At 40.0% G+C, this 13,272-nt stretch overlaps 1 pseudogene; it reads left to right on the top strand.

The window, feature by feature from the left end:
• Nucleotides 1-5,341: 5,341 nt before the first annotated feature.
• LOC100138329 (14-3-3 protein gamma-like) lies at nucleotides 5,342-6,250 on the top strand (annotated as a pseudogene).
• The last annotated feature ends 7,022 nt before the right edge of the window (nucleotides 6,251-13,272 follow it).

Below are 13,272 nucleotides of genomic sequence, written 5' to 3'. Positions count from 1 at the left end.
TGAGAGGTAAGTTAGGTAAGTCCTTACCAGGAGTGAGAGGTAAGTTAGATAAGCTTTTCACTAGGTAAGTCCTTACCAGGAGCGAGAGGTAAGTTAGGTAAGTCCTTACCAGGAGCGAGAGGTAAGTTAGGTAAGTCCTTACCAGGAGCGAGAGGTAAGTTAGGTAAGTCCTTACCAGGAGCGAGAGGTAAGTTAGGTAAGTCCTTACCAGGAGTGAGAGGTAAGTTAGATAAGTCCTTACCAGGAGTGAGAGGTAAGTTAGATAAGTCCTTACCAGGAGTGAGAGGTAAGTTAGGTAAGTCCTTACCAGGAGTGAGAGGTAAGTTAGGTAAGTCCTTACCAGGAGTGAGAGGTAAGTTAGATAAGCTTTTCACTAGGTAAGTCCTTACCAGGAGTGAGAGGTAAGTTAGGTAAGTCCTTACCAGGAGCGAGAGGTAAGTTAGGTAAGTCCTTACCAGGAGCGAGAGGTAAGTTAGGTAAGTCCTTACCAGGAGTGAGAGGTAAGTTAGATAAGTCCTTACCAGGAGTGAGAGGTAAGTTAGGTAAGTCCTTACCAGGAGTGAGAGGTAAGTTAGATAAGCTTTTCACTAGGTAAGTCCTTACCAGGAGAGAGAGGTAAGTTAGGTAAGTTCTTACCAGGAGTGAGAGGTAAGTTAGGTAAGTCCTTACCAGGAGCGAGAGGTAAGTTAGGTAAGTCCTTACCAGGAGCGAGAGGTAAGTTAGGTAAGTCCTTACCAGGAGCGAGAGGTAAGTTAGGTAAGTCCTTACCAGGAGCGAGAGGTAAGTTAGATAAGTCCTTACCAGGAGTGAGAGGTAAGTTAGATAAGTCCTTACCAGGAGTGAGAGGTAAGTTAGATAAGTCCTTACCAGGAGCGAGAGGTAAGTTAGATAAGTCCTTACCAGGAGTGAGAGGTAAGTTAGATAAGTCCTTACCAGGAGTGAGAGGTAAGTTAGATAAGTCCTTACCAGAAGTGAGAGGTAAGTTAGATAAGCTTTTCACTAGGTAAGTCCTTACCAGGAGAGAGAGGTAAGTTAGGTAAGTTCTTACCAGGAGTGAGAGGTAAGTTAGGTAAGTCCTTACCAGGAGTGAGAGGTAAGTTAGATAAGTCCTTACCAGGAGTGAGAGGTAAGTTAGATAAGTCCTTACCAGGAGTGAGAGGTAAGTTAGATAAGTCCTTACCAGGAGTGAGAGGTAAGTTAGATAAGTCCTTACCAGGAGTGAGAGGTAAGTTAGATAAGTCCTTACCAGGAGTGAGAGGTAAGTTAGATAAGTCCTTACCAGGAGAGAGAGGTAAGTTAGATAAGTCCTTACCAGGAGTGAGAGGTAAGTTAGGTAAGTCCTTACCAGGAGTGAGAGGTAAGTTAGATAAGTCCTTACCAGGAGTGAGAGGTAAGTTAGGTAAGTCCTTACCAGGAGTGAGAGGTAAGTTAGATAAGTCCTTACCAGGAGTGAGAGGTAAGTTAGATAAGTCCTTACCAGGAGTGAGAGGTAAGTTAGATAAGTCCTTACCACCTAGTGAGAGGTAAGTTAGGTAAGTCCTTACCAGGAGTGAAAGGTAAGTTAGGTAAGTCCTTACCAGGAGTGAAAGGTAAGTTAGGTAAGTCCTTACCAGGAGTGAGAGGTAAGTTCTTCTTCTTGTTGGTCTCTTACATCATAACAGAGCGTGAGAGCTCCCTATCTGGTCTCCAACATTTACTTAATTAAGGTTTTGGTTTATATAATTAGCATATAATATTGTTTAAGTTTAAAGTGTGCAGTTTGATGATGTGATATATATTGCGAAGTGATCACCACAGTAAGGTTAGTTAACATCTCCATCACCTTAGGTAATTCCTTCTGTGTATGTGTGTGTGTGCACATGTGGTGAGGATATCTACAATCTATCAGTAATTTTCAAGTACATGACAGAGCAGTTTTAATTGCAGACATTATGCTATTCAATAGATTCCAAAAACTTTTATAAATGAAAGTTTCTACCCTTTGACCAACATCCTTCTACTTTGTGTAAATGTGGTTTAATATTAATTTTGAGCATTCGCTGAAAGGTTAAGAAATAATACCTTGTTGTTTAGAGGAATCGCTCTCAATCTATCGTAACAAGGTAAAATAGAACTTCAATAGACAAATTTAAAAAAATGCTATGAGGCCTCCATCAGCCTAATATCAAAACCAGACAAAGACTTCAAAAGAAGAAAACTGTATGCCAATATCTCTGATGAGTATACATGCAAAGATCCTCAACAAAATATTAGCAAACAGAATTCAAGAATGTGTCAAAAGGATTGTATACCATGATTAACTGAAAATTTTTTCAAGAATGCAAGGGTGTTTCAATATTTGCAAATCAAACAATATGATACACCATATTAACAAAAGGAAAGATAAAAATCGTATCCTCACAATAGATGCTGAAAAAGTATGTGACAAAACTTAACATCCATTCATGATAAAAACTCATCAAAGCTTGTATAAATGGAAAATATATCAACATAATAAAGACTATTTATCGCAAACCCACAACTAATACATACTTTGCAGTGGAAAGTTGGAACTTGGTCTCTAAAGTTAGGAAAAAGAGAAAAATACTCACTCTCACAACTTCTACTTAGCACAGTATTAAAAGTCCTAGGTACAGTAATCAGAAAAGAAAAACAAGAATCATTCAAATTGGAAGGAAAGAAATAAAGATGTCACTATTTGCAGATGAAATAGTATTACATGTAAAAAGTCCCAGTTCAGTTCAGTTCAGTCACTCAGTCGTGTCTGACTCTTTGCGACCCCATGAATCACAGCACGCCAGGCCTCCCTGTCCATCACCAACTCCCGGAGCTTACTCAAACTCATACCCATTGAGTCGGTGATGCCATCCAGCCATCTCATCCTCTGTCGTCCCCTTCTCCTCCTGCCCCCAATCCCTCCCAGCATCAGGGTCTTTTCCAATGAGTCAACTCTTTGCATGAGGCGGCCAAAGTATTGGAGTTTCAGCTTTAGCATCAGTCCCTCCAGTGAACACCTGGGACCGATCTCCTTGCCGTCCAAGGGACTCTCAAGAGTCTTCTCCAACACCACAGTTCAAAAGCATCAATTCTTCAGTGCTCAGCCTTCTTCACAGTCCAACTCTCACATCCATACATGACCATAGGAAAAACCATAGCCTTGACTAGACGGACCTTTGTTGGCAAAGTAATGTCTCTGCTTTTGAATATGCTACCTAGGTTGGTCATAACTTTCCTTCCAAGGAGTAAGCGTCTTTTAATTTCATGGCTGTAATCACCATAAGGTGATTAGTTCCTCTTCACTTTCTGCCATAAGGGTGGTGTCAGCTGCATATCTGAGTTATTGATATTTCTCCCAGCAATCTTGATTCCAGCTTGTGCTTCTTCCAGCCCAGCATTTCTCATGATGTACTCTGCATATAAGTTAAATAAGCAGGGTGAAAATATACAGCCTTCATGTACTCCTTCTCCTATTTGGACCCAGTCTGCTGTTCCATGTCCAGTTCTAACTGTTGCTTCAAGTCTCCACAAAAATAACTAACACATGAACTCAGTAAAAATGCAGAATACAAGACCAATATACAGAAATCTATTCTTTTCTATACATTAGTAATAAACTGGATTCTCAGGTGACATGAGTGGTAAAGAATCTATCCACAAATACAGGAGATGTAAGAGGCAAGGATTTGATCCCTGAATTGGAAAGATCCCCTGGAGAAGGAATGGCAATGCACTCCAATATTTTTTCCTGTAAAATCCAAAGGACAGAGGAGCTTGGGGGTCAGTGGGGTTGCAAAGAAGCAGACAAAACTGAGCAACAGAGCACATGGAGAAAGAAAACAGGAAAACCACATCATTTTAAATGTCATCGAAAATAATAAAATGCATGTTAATACACTTAACAAAGGAAGATAAAAGACCTGTACTCTGAAGTCTATAAGGAAACAACGTAATACAAAGAAATAGAAGAATATCTCAAGTTCTTGAATTGGAAGTATTAATAATATTGTTGAAATATCCATACCAGCCAAATCAATCTACAGATTCAATGAAATCTCTATCAAAATACCAACCATATTCTTCACAGACCTCAAATAAATAATTCTAAAATTTATTTGAAACCATGAAAGATTCCAAATTAGCAAAGCAATCTTCAGAAAAAATAACAAAGCTGGAGGTATTGTGCTCCCTGATTTTAGATGGTACTACAGACCCAGGGTAGTCACAACAGCACGGCACGGGCACAGAAACAGACACATCAATCAACAGAACAGAACAGAAGCCCAGAAATAAATCCACATATTCATACGATGGGGGAGAGAAAATCTCTTCAGTAAGTGGTAAACTGAACAGCTACGTTTTAAAGAATGAAATTAGGACATCTTCTCCCAACATATAAAAACATGGAAATGGATTAAATATCTAAATGTAAAATCAAAACCATAAATCTCTTAGAAGAAGACACAGGCAGAACACTCTGACATAAATCACAGTAAATATTTTTCTTGAATTTGTCTCCTAAGGGAAAAGAAATAAAAGCAAAGAAATGGTACCTAATTAAACTTCAATGCTTTTGGTCAACAAGGAAAACTGAAAAAATGCAAACAACTTACTGAATGGGGGAAAACATTTACAAATGCTATAACTGATAATGAGTTATTTCATTTATTTACTTATTTTTAAATATAAATTTATTTATTTTAATTGGAGGCTAATTACTTTACAATATTGTATTGGTTTTGCCATACATCAACATGAATCCACCACGGGTGTACACATGTTCCCCATCCTGAACCCCCCTACCACCTCCCTCCCCATACCATCCCTCTGGGTCATCCCAGTGCGCCAGCCCTGAGCATCCTGTATCATGCATCAAACCTGGACTGGCAATTCATTTCATATATGATATACATTTTATAAAATATATAAGTAGCTCTTACAACTCAATATCAAGTAACCAACCCAATTAAAACTGGACAGAAAACCTGGATAGACATTTTTCAGAAGATATGGCAAACATATGTAAAGATGTTCAACATTGCTCATCATCAGAGAAATGCAAATCAAAATCACAATGATATATCTGCACACACCAGACAGAAAGGAGCCACTGTGGTCTGGGGCCTGAGGTCACACTCGAGCTGCAGCTCTATGCCATGGCCTCAGCCAGTCCATTTGCAAACTGGTCTCTCAGGCACATGGGCTGCTGCCCCGCTGCAGTCACACTCTGAGGTCTTCAGGTTGACTTGGTCTCCCTGCCTGGGTGACCCAAGCCCCTAAAGATGGTGCAAGGAGCCGCCAGTACAGAAAGGCAGAACAGGTGGAACACTAAGACCTCAGGGCCATGGCCATAAAGAGTGCAACAGAGCAGAATCGGCCACAGTCCAGTGAGTGAGCAAACCTCTCTGTGGCCTACAAGAACGTGACCAGGGCACGCCATTCTTCCTGGAGGGTCATTAGTAGCATTGAGCAGAAGACATCTGCAGATAGTAATACAATAAGATGACAAAGAGGGTCTGTGCTTACGGTGGAAAGGACAGAGGAGTTGGAGCCACTGTGTCAGGATGTGCCAAGCCTGCTGGATACCTAGCAATATCCGATCAAAAATGACAGTGAGACTCAGTATGAGAGCAAAGTGTTTTTTCCTGCAGATGACAGGGGATGACTACCGCTACCTGGCCAAAGCTGCCCACTGGCTAGAAGAAGGTGACCCTCATGGAGTCACCTGAGAAGGCCCACAGCAAAGCCCATGAGGTCAGTGAGGAGCACACACAGTCCAGTCACTCCAGTGAGCTAGGACTGGCCCCCAGCTACTCTGTCCTCTACTCCAAGGTCCACAAGGCCTTGTAGCAAGCCTGCCACTTGACCATGATCGCTTTCAATCATCACCAAGCTCGCAACATTCTCAACAAGACTCCTACAAGGACTCCAGGCTCATGAGGACTCGAGGATCATGCAGTTCCTAGGTGACAACCTCCTGCTCTGGACAAGTGATCAGCAAGACGACCAGGGAGAAGGGAAACATTTAGGCCCCCAGGTGGACTGGCAGCACAAGCTGATGCTATTAGAACAGTATTTTTTTTTCCCCAGGAGTTGGGGGTCAGGCAAGATAGGGAAAAGGAGGGGTGACCTTCCTAGGGAGAAACCCATCACCTCTCCTGTCTTTGATCATCTCTTTGGCATTTTTGCCAAAATACCGCAAATGGAAAGTCAGACTAACTATGCTGGTACTGGAATAGCATCCTCACCCTAGAAGACAGACTGTTTTGCAGATTAATGCAAGGGGAGCTACTTCAGTTTAATTTATTGCTAGAAAATAGGGTTTTAAGATGCAAAGAGAACTTAAGACAGCTCTCATTCAATAAGTTCTGTGGTTCTATTAAGAATGTTTATTCACATATGCTCTTGCCTTTTAAGTTTTGGGTACTTTCTAGCTCATCTGCTCTAGCTGAGTATTCCTCCCCACCCCTTGGTGTACTCTACCAGACATGGGATAGTTAAAATCCCAAGCTGATAGACTTAGCACATAGAGCATATTTATCCTTGTGGTTTAGGCCTTGATAGTTTAAAGTTTCCAATTAGTTGACAGCATTAATACTCAGTTGCAGTTCACAGTATTTCTACATTACAACCATACATAACATCAAGCCATTGACTGTGTGTTTTCCTTTATTTTGACTTTTACATGCTTATTTAGCCTTATCCAGGTTGATTTTGCTATTATTTATCTCCTAGGCCCAAAGGTTTTCCTGAAGAGTATCAAAGCTACTTTAGGTTTTGGCTAATAGGTTCTTGGCAGGGGGCTGTGGGATTTTTGTTCTTTCTTCTTAACTTAAATCGACCACACACACACACACACAAAGATTAATCACTTTAATAGCAAAGTTAAACACCACAGAGAAAATTCAAGTCTGTATGTCATTTATTGTGCTGATGTTTTCAGACAAATCCAGATTTTTCAGCTGCCAAGCTCTCTCCTCAGGGATCACACCGCCACTTCCCTGCTTGCTTGGGTCTTCCCCTCTGTACCTGTGCTCACAGCATGCAATCAGGGGGGCTGAAAAGCCATCGGGTTGTAGAAGTTGGCAGTCATTTTGAGAAAGTTCATGGTGTGGTGTGTGAACATTCAGGAGCTGGGAGCCAGGAGCTTACTGGTAGAAAAATTTTAAGAAACCTGTTCATAAACATTCTCTCCAATTTCAGGAGCCTTGTAAGTGTTTGGCCATGAGCGCTCAGTTCTGTTCAGTTAAGTTCAGTCACTCAGTCATGTCAGACTCTTTGCAACCCCATGACTTGCAGCACACCAGGCCTCCCTATCCATCACCAACTCCCGGAGTTCACTCAGACTCATGTCCATAGAGTCAGTGATGCCATCCAGCCATCTCATCCTCTGTCGTCCCCTTCTCCTCCTGCCCCCAATCCCTCCCAGCATCAGAGTCTTTTCCAATGAGTCAACTCTTCAGAGGAGGTGGCCAAAGTACTGGAGTTTGAGCTTTAGCATCATTCCTTCCAAAGAAATCCCAGGGCTGATCTCCTTCAGAATGGACTGGTTGGATCTCCTTGCAGTCCAAGGGACTCTCAAGAGTCTTCTCCAACACCACAGTTCAAAAGCATTAATTCTTCAGCGCTCAGCTTTCTTCATAGTCCAACTCTCACATTCATACATGACCACTGGAAAAACCATAGCCTTGACTAGATGGACCTTTGTTGGCAAAGTAATGTCTCTGCTTTTCAATATGCTGTCTAGGTTGGTCACAACTTTCCTTCCAAGGTGTAGGCATCTTTTAATCTCGTGGCTGCATCACCATCGGCAGTGATTTTGTGCTCAGTTGCCTCCAACTCTTTGTGACGAAATGAGCTGCAGTCCACCATGCTGCCCTGGGAAAGGAGTACATCAAGGTTGCATATGGTTACCTGCTTATTTAACTTATATGCAGAGTACATCATGCAAAATACCAGACTGGATGAATCACAAGCTGGAAGCAAGATTTCTGGGAGAAATACCAACAAACTCAGATACACAGATGATATCACTGTAATGGCAGAAAGTGAAGAGGAGCTGAGAAGCCTCTTGATGAGGGTGAAAGAGGAGAGTGAAATAGCTGGCTTGAAAGTCAACATTAAAAAAAAAAAAAGAAGATCATGGCATCGAAGCCCAACATTTCATTGCAAATAGATGTGGAGAAAGTGGAAGCAGTGACAGATTTTATCTTCTTGGGCTCCAAAATCACTAGATGGTGATTGCATCTGTGAAATTAAAATGCACTTGCCCCTTGGAAGGAAAGCTATGACAAACCGAGACAGCATATTAAAAAAACAGAGACATCACTTTGCCAACAAAGGTCCATATAGTCAAAGCTGTGATTTTTCTAGCAGTCCTGTACAGATGTGAGAGTTGGATCACAAAGAATGCTGATACCACTCTACTGGCAGGAAATGAAGAGGAACTGAGGAGTCTCTTGATGAGGGTGAAAGAGGAGACTGAGAATGCTGGCTTGAAACTCAGCAATAAAAAAAAAAAAAATTGAAGATGATGGCATTGGGTCCCATCAATTCACAGCATTGAAAGGAAAAAGTGGAAACAGTGACAGATGTTATTTTCTTCTCTGAAATGACTGGGACGGTGACTGTGGCCATGAAATTACAAGAATTTCTGCTTGCAAGGGCATTTTAGATGGTAAAGAATCTGTCTGCAATGCAGAAGACCCGGGTGCTATCCCTGGGGTGAGAAGATCTCCTGGAGAAAGGAATGGCTACCCACTCCCGTATCCTGGCCTGGAGAATCCCACAGACAGAGGAGTCAGGCAGGCTACAGTCCATGGGATCGCAAGAGTTGGACGTGACTGAGCTGCTGAGCAGGGGCAAGGACAGCCGTTTGGTGGAGCCTTAGCAAAGCAAAAACTTCATGTTTTAATTAGAGAGGCGTGGCAAAGCGCTAGGGATTTTAGCAGAGATGTTAAATGCTTTCAAGTATTCATTTCCATTATCATGTGAAGAAAAACTACGTGAGTGAAGTGCGGAAAATACAGTGTGTTTGTGCGTGTCTGTGGTGTTTGTGTGTCTTTGTCCGCAGGTGTGTGGGTTATTCTAATGCTTTTATTATAATAGCTCAGGAAAGGAAATACAGTGACTGTCCTGTACACATGATGGTGATAAGATCAGATTCTAAACATATTTCAAAGCAGAAACATCAGGATTCGTTGATGGATGCTTTATGGAAGAAAAATAGTACTCAAAATTGACTAGATACTGTTTAAACTAAACAGCTAAAATAGTAGATTGCCATTAAAGAATGAGGCGTTAACGAATGCCTGAGGTTGGAGTACATTTTAAGAGTGTGAACCAAATGGTCATGTGGAATAAAAGCGTACAAGTTGGCAATTTAGGAAAAGGTCTGAGATAAATACATTTGTATTTATGAGTCATGTGTATGATATCCATAGTCATGAAACAAATTGCCTATGCAAGTATATGTATATAGAGAAAATAGGAGGTGCATAGTAGGTTCTGCTGCTGCTGCTAAGTCGCTTCAGTCATGTCCGACTCTGTGCGACCCCAGAGACAGCAGCCCACCAGGCTCCCCTGTCCCTGGGGTTCTAGAGTGTGCCAAAATTTAGTTTAAAAATGATGATTTTTTAGTCTAATTCCCAAAAAGGGTATCAAAGTCCAGTGGAGTAGAAGGTTAAACAAGAAAGAATGCTGTCTTCAAAGTAAAGTTTGTTCATAAGGCAACGGAAAGATAGAGTAGAATGAGTGTATACAGATTGTGTACACAAGCCTGGGTACAGTCTTACTGAAAAGGGAGCGTGGAAGTGTGAGAGTACCAGGAATAGAAGAGGGATCACACAAGACTTAGGTTTTGTTTTGTCTCCTTTTAAACTGAGTGACATCGAGCCCTGTTCATATCCTGATGAGGATGATTCAGTAATGAAAGAGAAAAGCAAGTTATGATACAGAAAGCACTGAGCAATCACAAAGTCAGTTAATATTTTGGCTATTGTGAATAATCTGCAATGAACATGAGAATGAGATATATACCCAGATGTGTGATTTCTGGATCATCTAGTAGTTCTATTTTTAGTTTTTTCTAGAAACCTCAAGATTGTTCTGCAGAGTGGCAGAACCAATTTACATTCCCACCCACGGTGCACAGGGCTCTTTTTTCTCCAGGCCCTCAGCAACACTGGATATCTAATGCAGAGTGTAGTGATCATAATCAACAATACTTCAAAGTTGCTAGAAGATGAGATCTGAAATGTTTTCACCACAAAAAAAGAAATGATAATTTATGTGACTTAGAAGTGTAGAATAACATTAAGGTGGTGATGGCTCAGCGGTAAAGAATCCGCCTGCAATGCAGGAGACGCAAGAGATGTGGGTTTAATCTCTGGGTTGGGAAGATCCCCTGGAGGGAAAAAATGTCAACCAGATTCTTGCCTGGAGAATCCCATGGACAGAGGAACCTGGCAGGCTACAGTCCATGGGGTCACAAAGAGTCAGACATGACTGAGTACCCACGTACAAGGTAATCACATTGAAATATAATATAAAACCATGTTCTACCAGGAATAGAAGGGGGATCACACAAGACTTAGGTTTTGCTTTGTCTCCTTTTAAGCCGGGTGACATCGAGTTTTGTAAACTTACAAAATGTTATTTATCAATTATATCTCAATTTTAAAAAGTGAATGGCTAGGGGAAAAAATGGGTCAGATATAGTGTAACCCTCTGTATTCTCCACATACCTCAAAACAAATCCACCAGCTAAGCTGAGGCAAAGCAGGGGATGGGAAACTGTGGGAGAAAAGTTTCCACTCTAAATGTAGGAAAGTTGGTTGACTAAAGAAAACATTGGCTCAGTCAGAGCTGAGGTTTATGGGAATGAATTTAAGGTAAGACAAATTAACATGATTTCATTTTTCTTTGACCACATTCTGTTATTTGAATGCTTAATTCAGGCAGGCAGATAGATGGATAGATGATAGATAATAGATAGATGATAGATAGACGATAGATAATACATAAGTATGGGGATAGGTAGATAAAAATTCCATGATACTGCTGCCTAAACCAGAGAAGGCAATGGCACCCCACTCCAGTGCTCTTGCCTGGAAAATCCCATGGATGGAGGAGCCTGGTGGGCTGCAGTCCAGGGGGTCTCAAAGAATCAGACATGACTGAGCGACTTCATTTTCACCTTTCACTTTCATGCATTGGAGAAGGAAATGGCAACCCACTCCAGTGTTCTTGCCTGGAGAATCCCAGGGACGGGGAAGCCTGGTGGGCTGCCGTCTATGGGGTCGCACAGTCGGACACGACTGAAGCGACTTAGCAGCAGCAGCCTAAACACGACTGCTTTGTCCTTTCCTTTAAACCGTATTTGACTCTGCTCCACATGAAGTGGTCTTGCCAAGCTGCCCTGTTTCCAGATATTTCAAAGCAGTTTCCAGCTCAGAATTTTCTGTTGCTCTCAATGGATTCTCCATGGTATTGTCAAAGGTCTTCCAGACCAAACCTTCCTAATTCTACAATTAATACCTCAGATCGTATCCGGATTTCAGGATAAAGCAATTCTTTTACCTCATCCATGCTGTTGGTTCTGATCTCTCAAATGAGAACATAATGAATACTAAAAGGAAAGTTCTATTTCAGAAATTTGTTTTTCCAGGTGAAATCAATACTATACATGAGAAATACCTTATTTTCAAACAGTAAATATATTAATATCATTGACCTATTCTTTTAAATCACCTTAGTGCTTAGAGGATTCATTGTGGGTATTAGATTTTTGGTTGATGTTTGGTACATGAGGTAGTATTTCCCTCTTTGTCTCTCCATAATTTTTTTAATTTTTCAATATTTAAGAAGGGTAAAATAGGCTATATTAATGATTAGTATTAATATAGCATTCCAATTTTAAGATACTGTTTTGGTAATGTGAAAAAATGTATCTTAATATTTCAAATGAGTAAAGATAAAATCATCTAGATTTTCTTAAATTAAAAATCATCATCTAAAGAAGATCTGCTTGAATATGTCCTTTCAATTTTGTTAAATTACACATTTAGAAAAAATTATTAGTGCCATAAGCAAATAAAATAATGAGCACATTTTCCTCAATAAGATGAATATCAGTTAAATATGAAATTAATGCTATTATTCCTGCTAATAGAATCTTGGGACTTAGTGATATTTAACAATAAAATACCTATTACAGCAGCCTCTATACTTATGGACGTTTAATTCTATGTCAAGAATAAAAATAGACACGAATTTGTTTGAGAAATTGCATGCAATTTATGATGTAGTAGATTGGAGGAACAGAATAAAAAGATATTTACACTTTATTTTTAGTCCTATAATATTTATCAGAGCTATTTTTTAATAATCACATTTTAAAATAGTGTGAATCTTTTATTTATTACAGCATACGAATCATTGGAAGCCAGCCAGTTCCAAATTACAATTGCTAGAAATGACTATTTTAAAATATAGAAGGCAGGTAGCTAAGGAAAAAGGCAACAAACGCATCTCGTAAGTGCATTTGCTTTGTGACAACAAAAGCTTAACCGAATTTCAGTTCTTTAGAGATTTAACCACAAAGTTAGTGTAGTAACCCTATAATAGGCGACCTGTCATCGCAGCTCCTTAATTGCTACAAATATATGACCGTCTGTAGAATTCACTTTGTCTGCAATTTTACAGAGCAGGCCAATTAGAAAATGAGCTTTATAATATTATAAAAAATGTCAACTTTTTTGACAATTCAGAAATATAAAGATCCTTCTATTCATAAGATAACAACTCATAATCATATTCCTGGTAATGAGCTTTTAATTAATTCTGTTTTTAAAACCCTTAAAATGAAACCACCCTCCATTTTTTAATTTTTTTCACTGCATATTAAACAGTTTAAGTATTAAGCTAATTTTCATATTCTGGCTTTATTTCATTGTAATCACTGAAATACTTACATATGAGCAGTCCCAGGACAGAAGAGTTTTTTTGGGTTGTGAGAGGAAATAATAGATTTTCTGTCTTTTTGTGCCATGTTAGCCCAAAGCTAAATATATGTGGGCAATATACAAATGTGCATATTTTTAGACAGAACCTTGGGTCTTAGATCATAGGTCTCACTTCATAAATAAGTAACTTGACTTAAACATCACACAGTACTAATATATAATGAAAATCTATTGCATTTTTGTTCTTAATAAAATATTTAAAGAGATTGAACCAATGTACTTGAGCTACAGTATATGTCTTCACTGATTT

The sequence above is a fragment of the Bos taurus genome, chromosome 14 (assembly GCF_002263795.3).
Source record: "Bos taurus isolate L1 Dominette 01449 registration number 42190680 breed Hereford chromosome 14, ARS-UCD2.0, whole genome shotgun sequence".
Taxonomy (NCBI): Eukaryota; Metazoa; Chordata; class Mammalia; order Artiodactyla; family Bovidae; genus Bos; species Bos taurus.
Note: the sequence above shows the minus strand (reverse complement) of the source record. Positions and strands in the feature narration are given on the sequence as shown.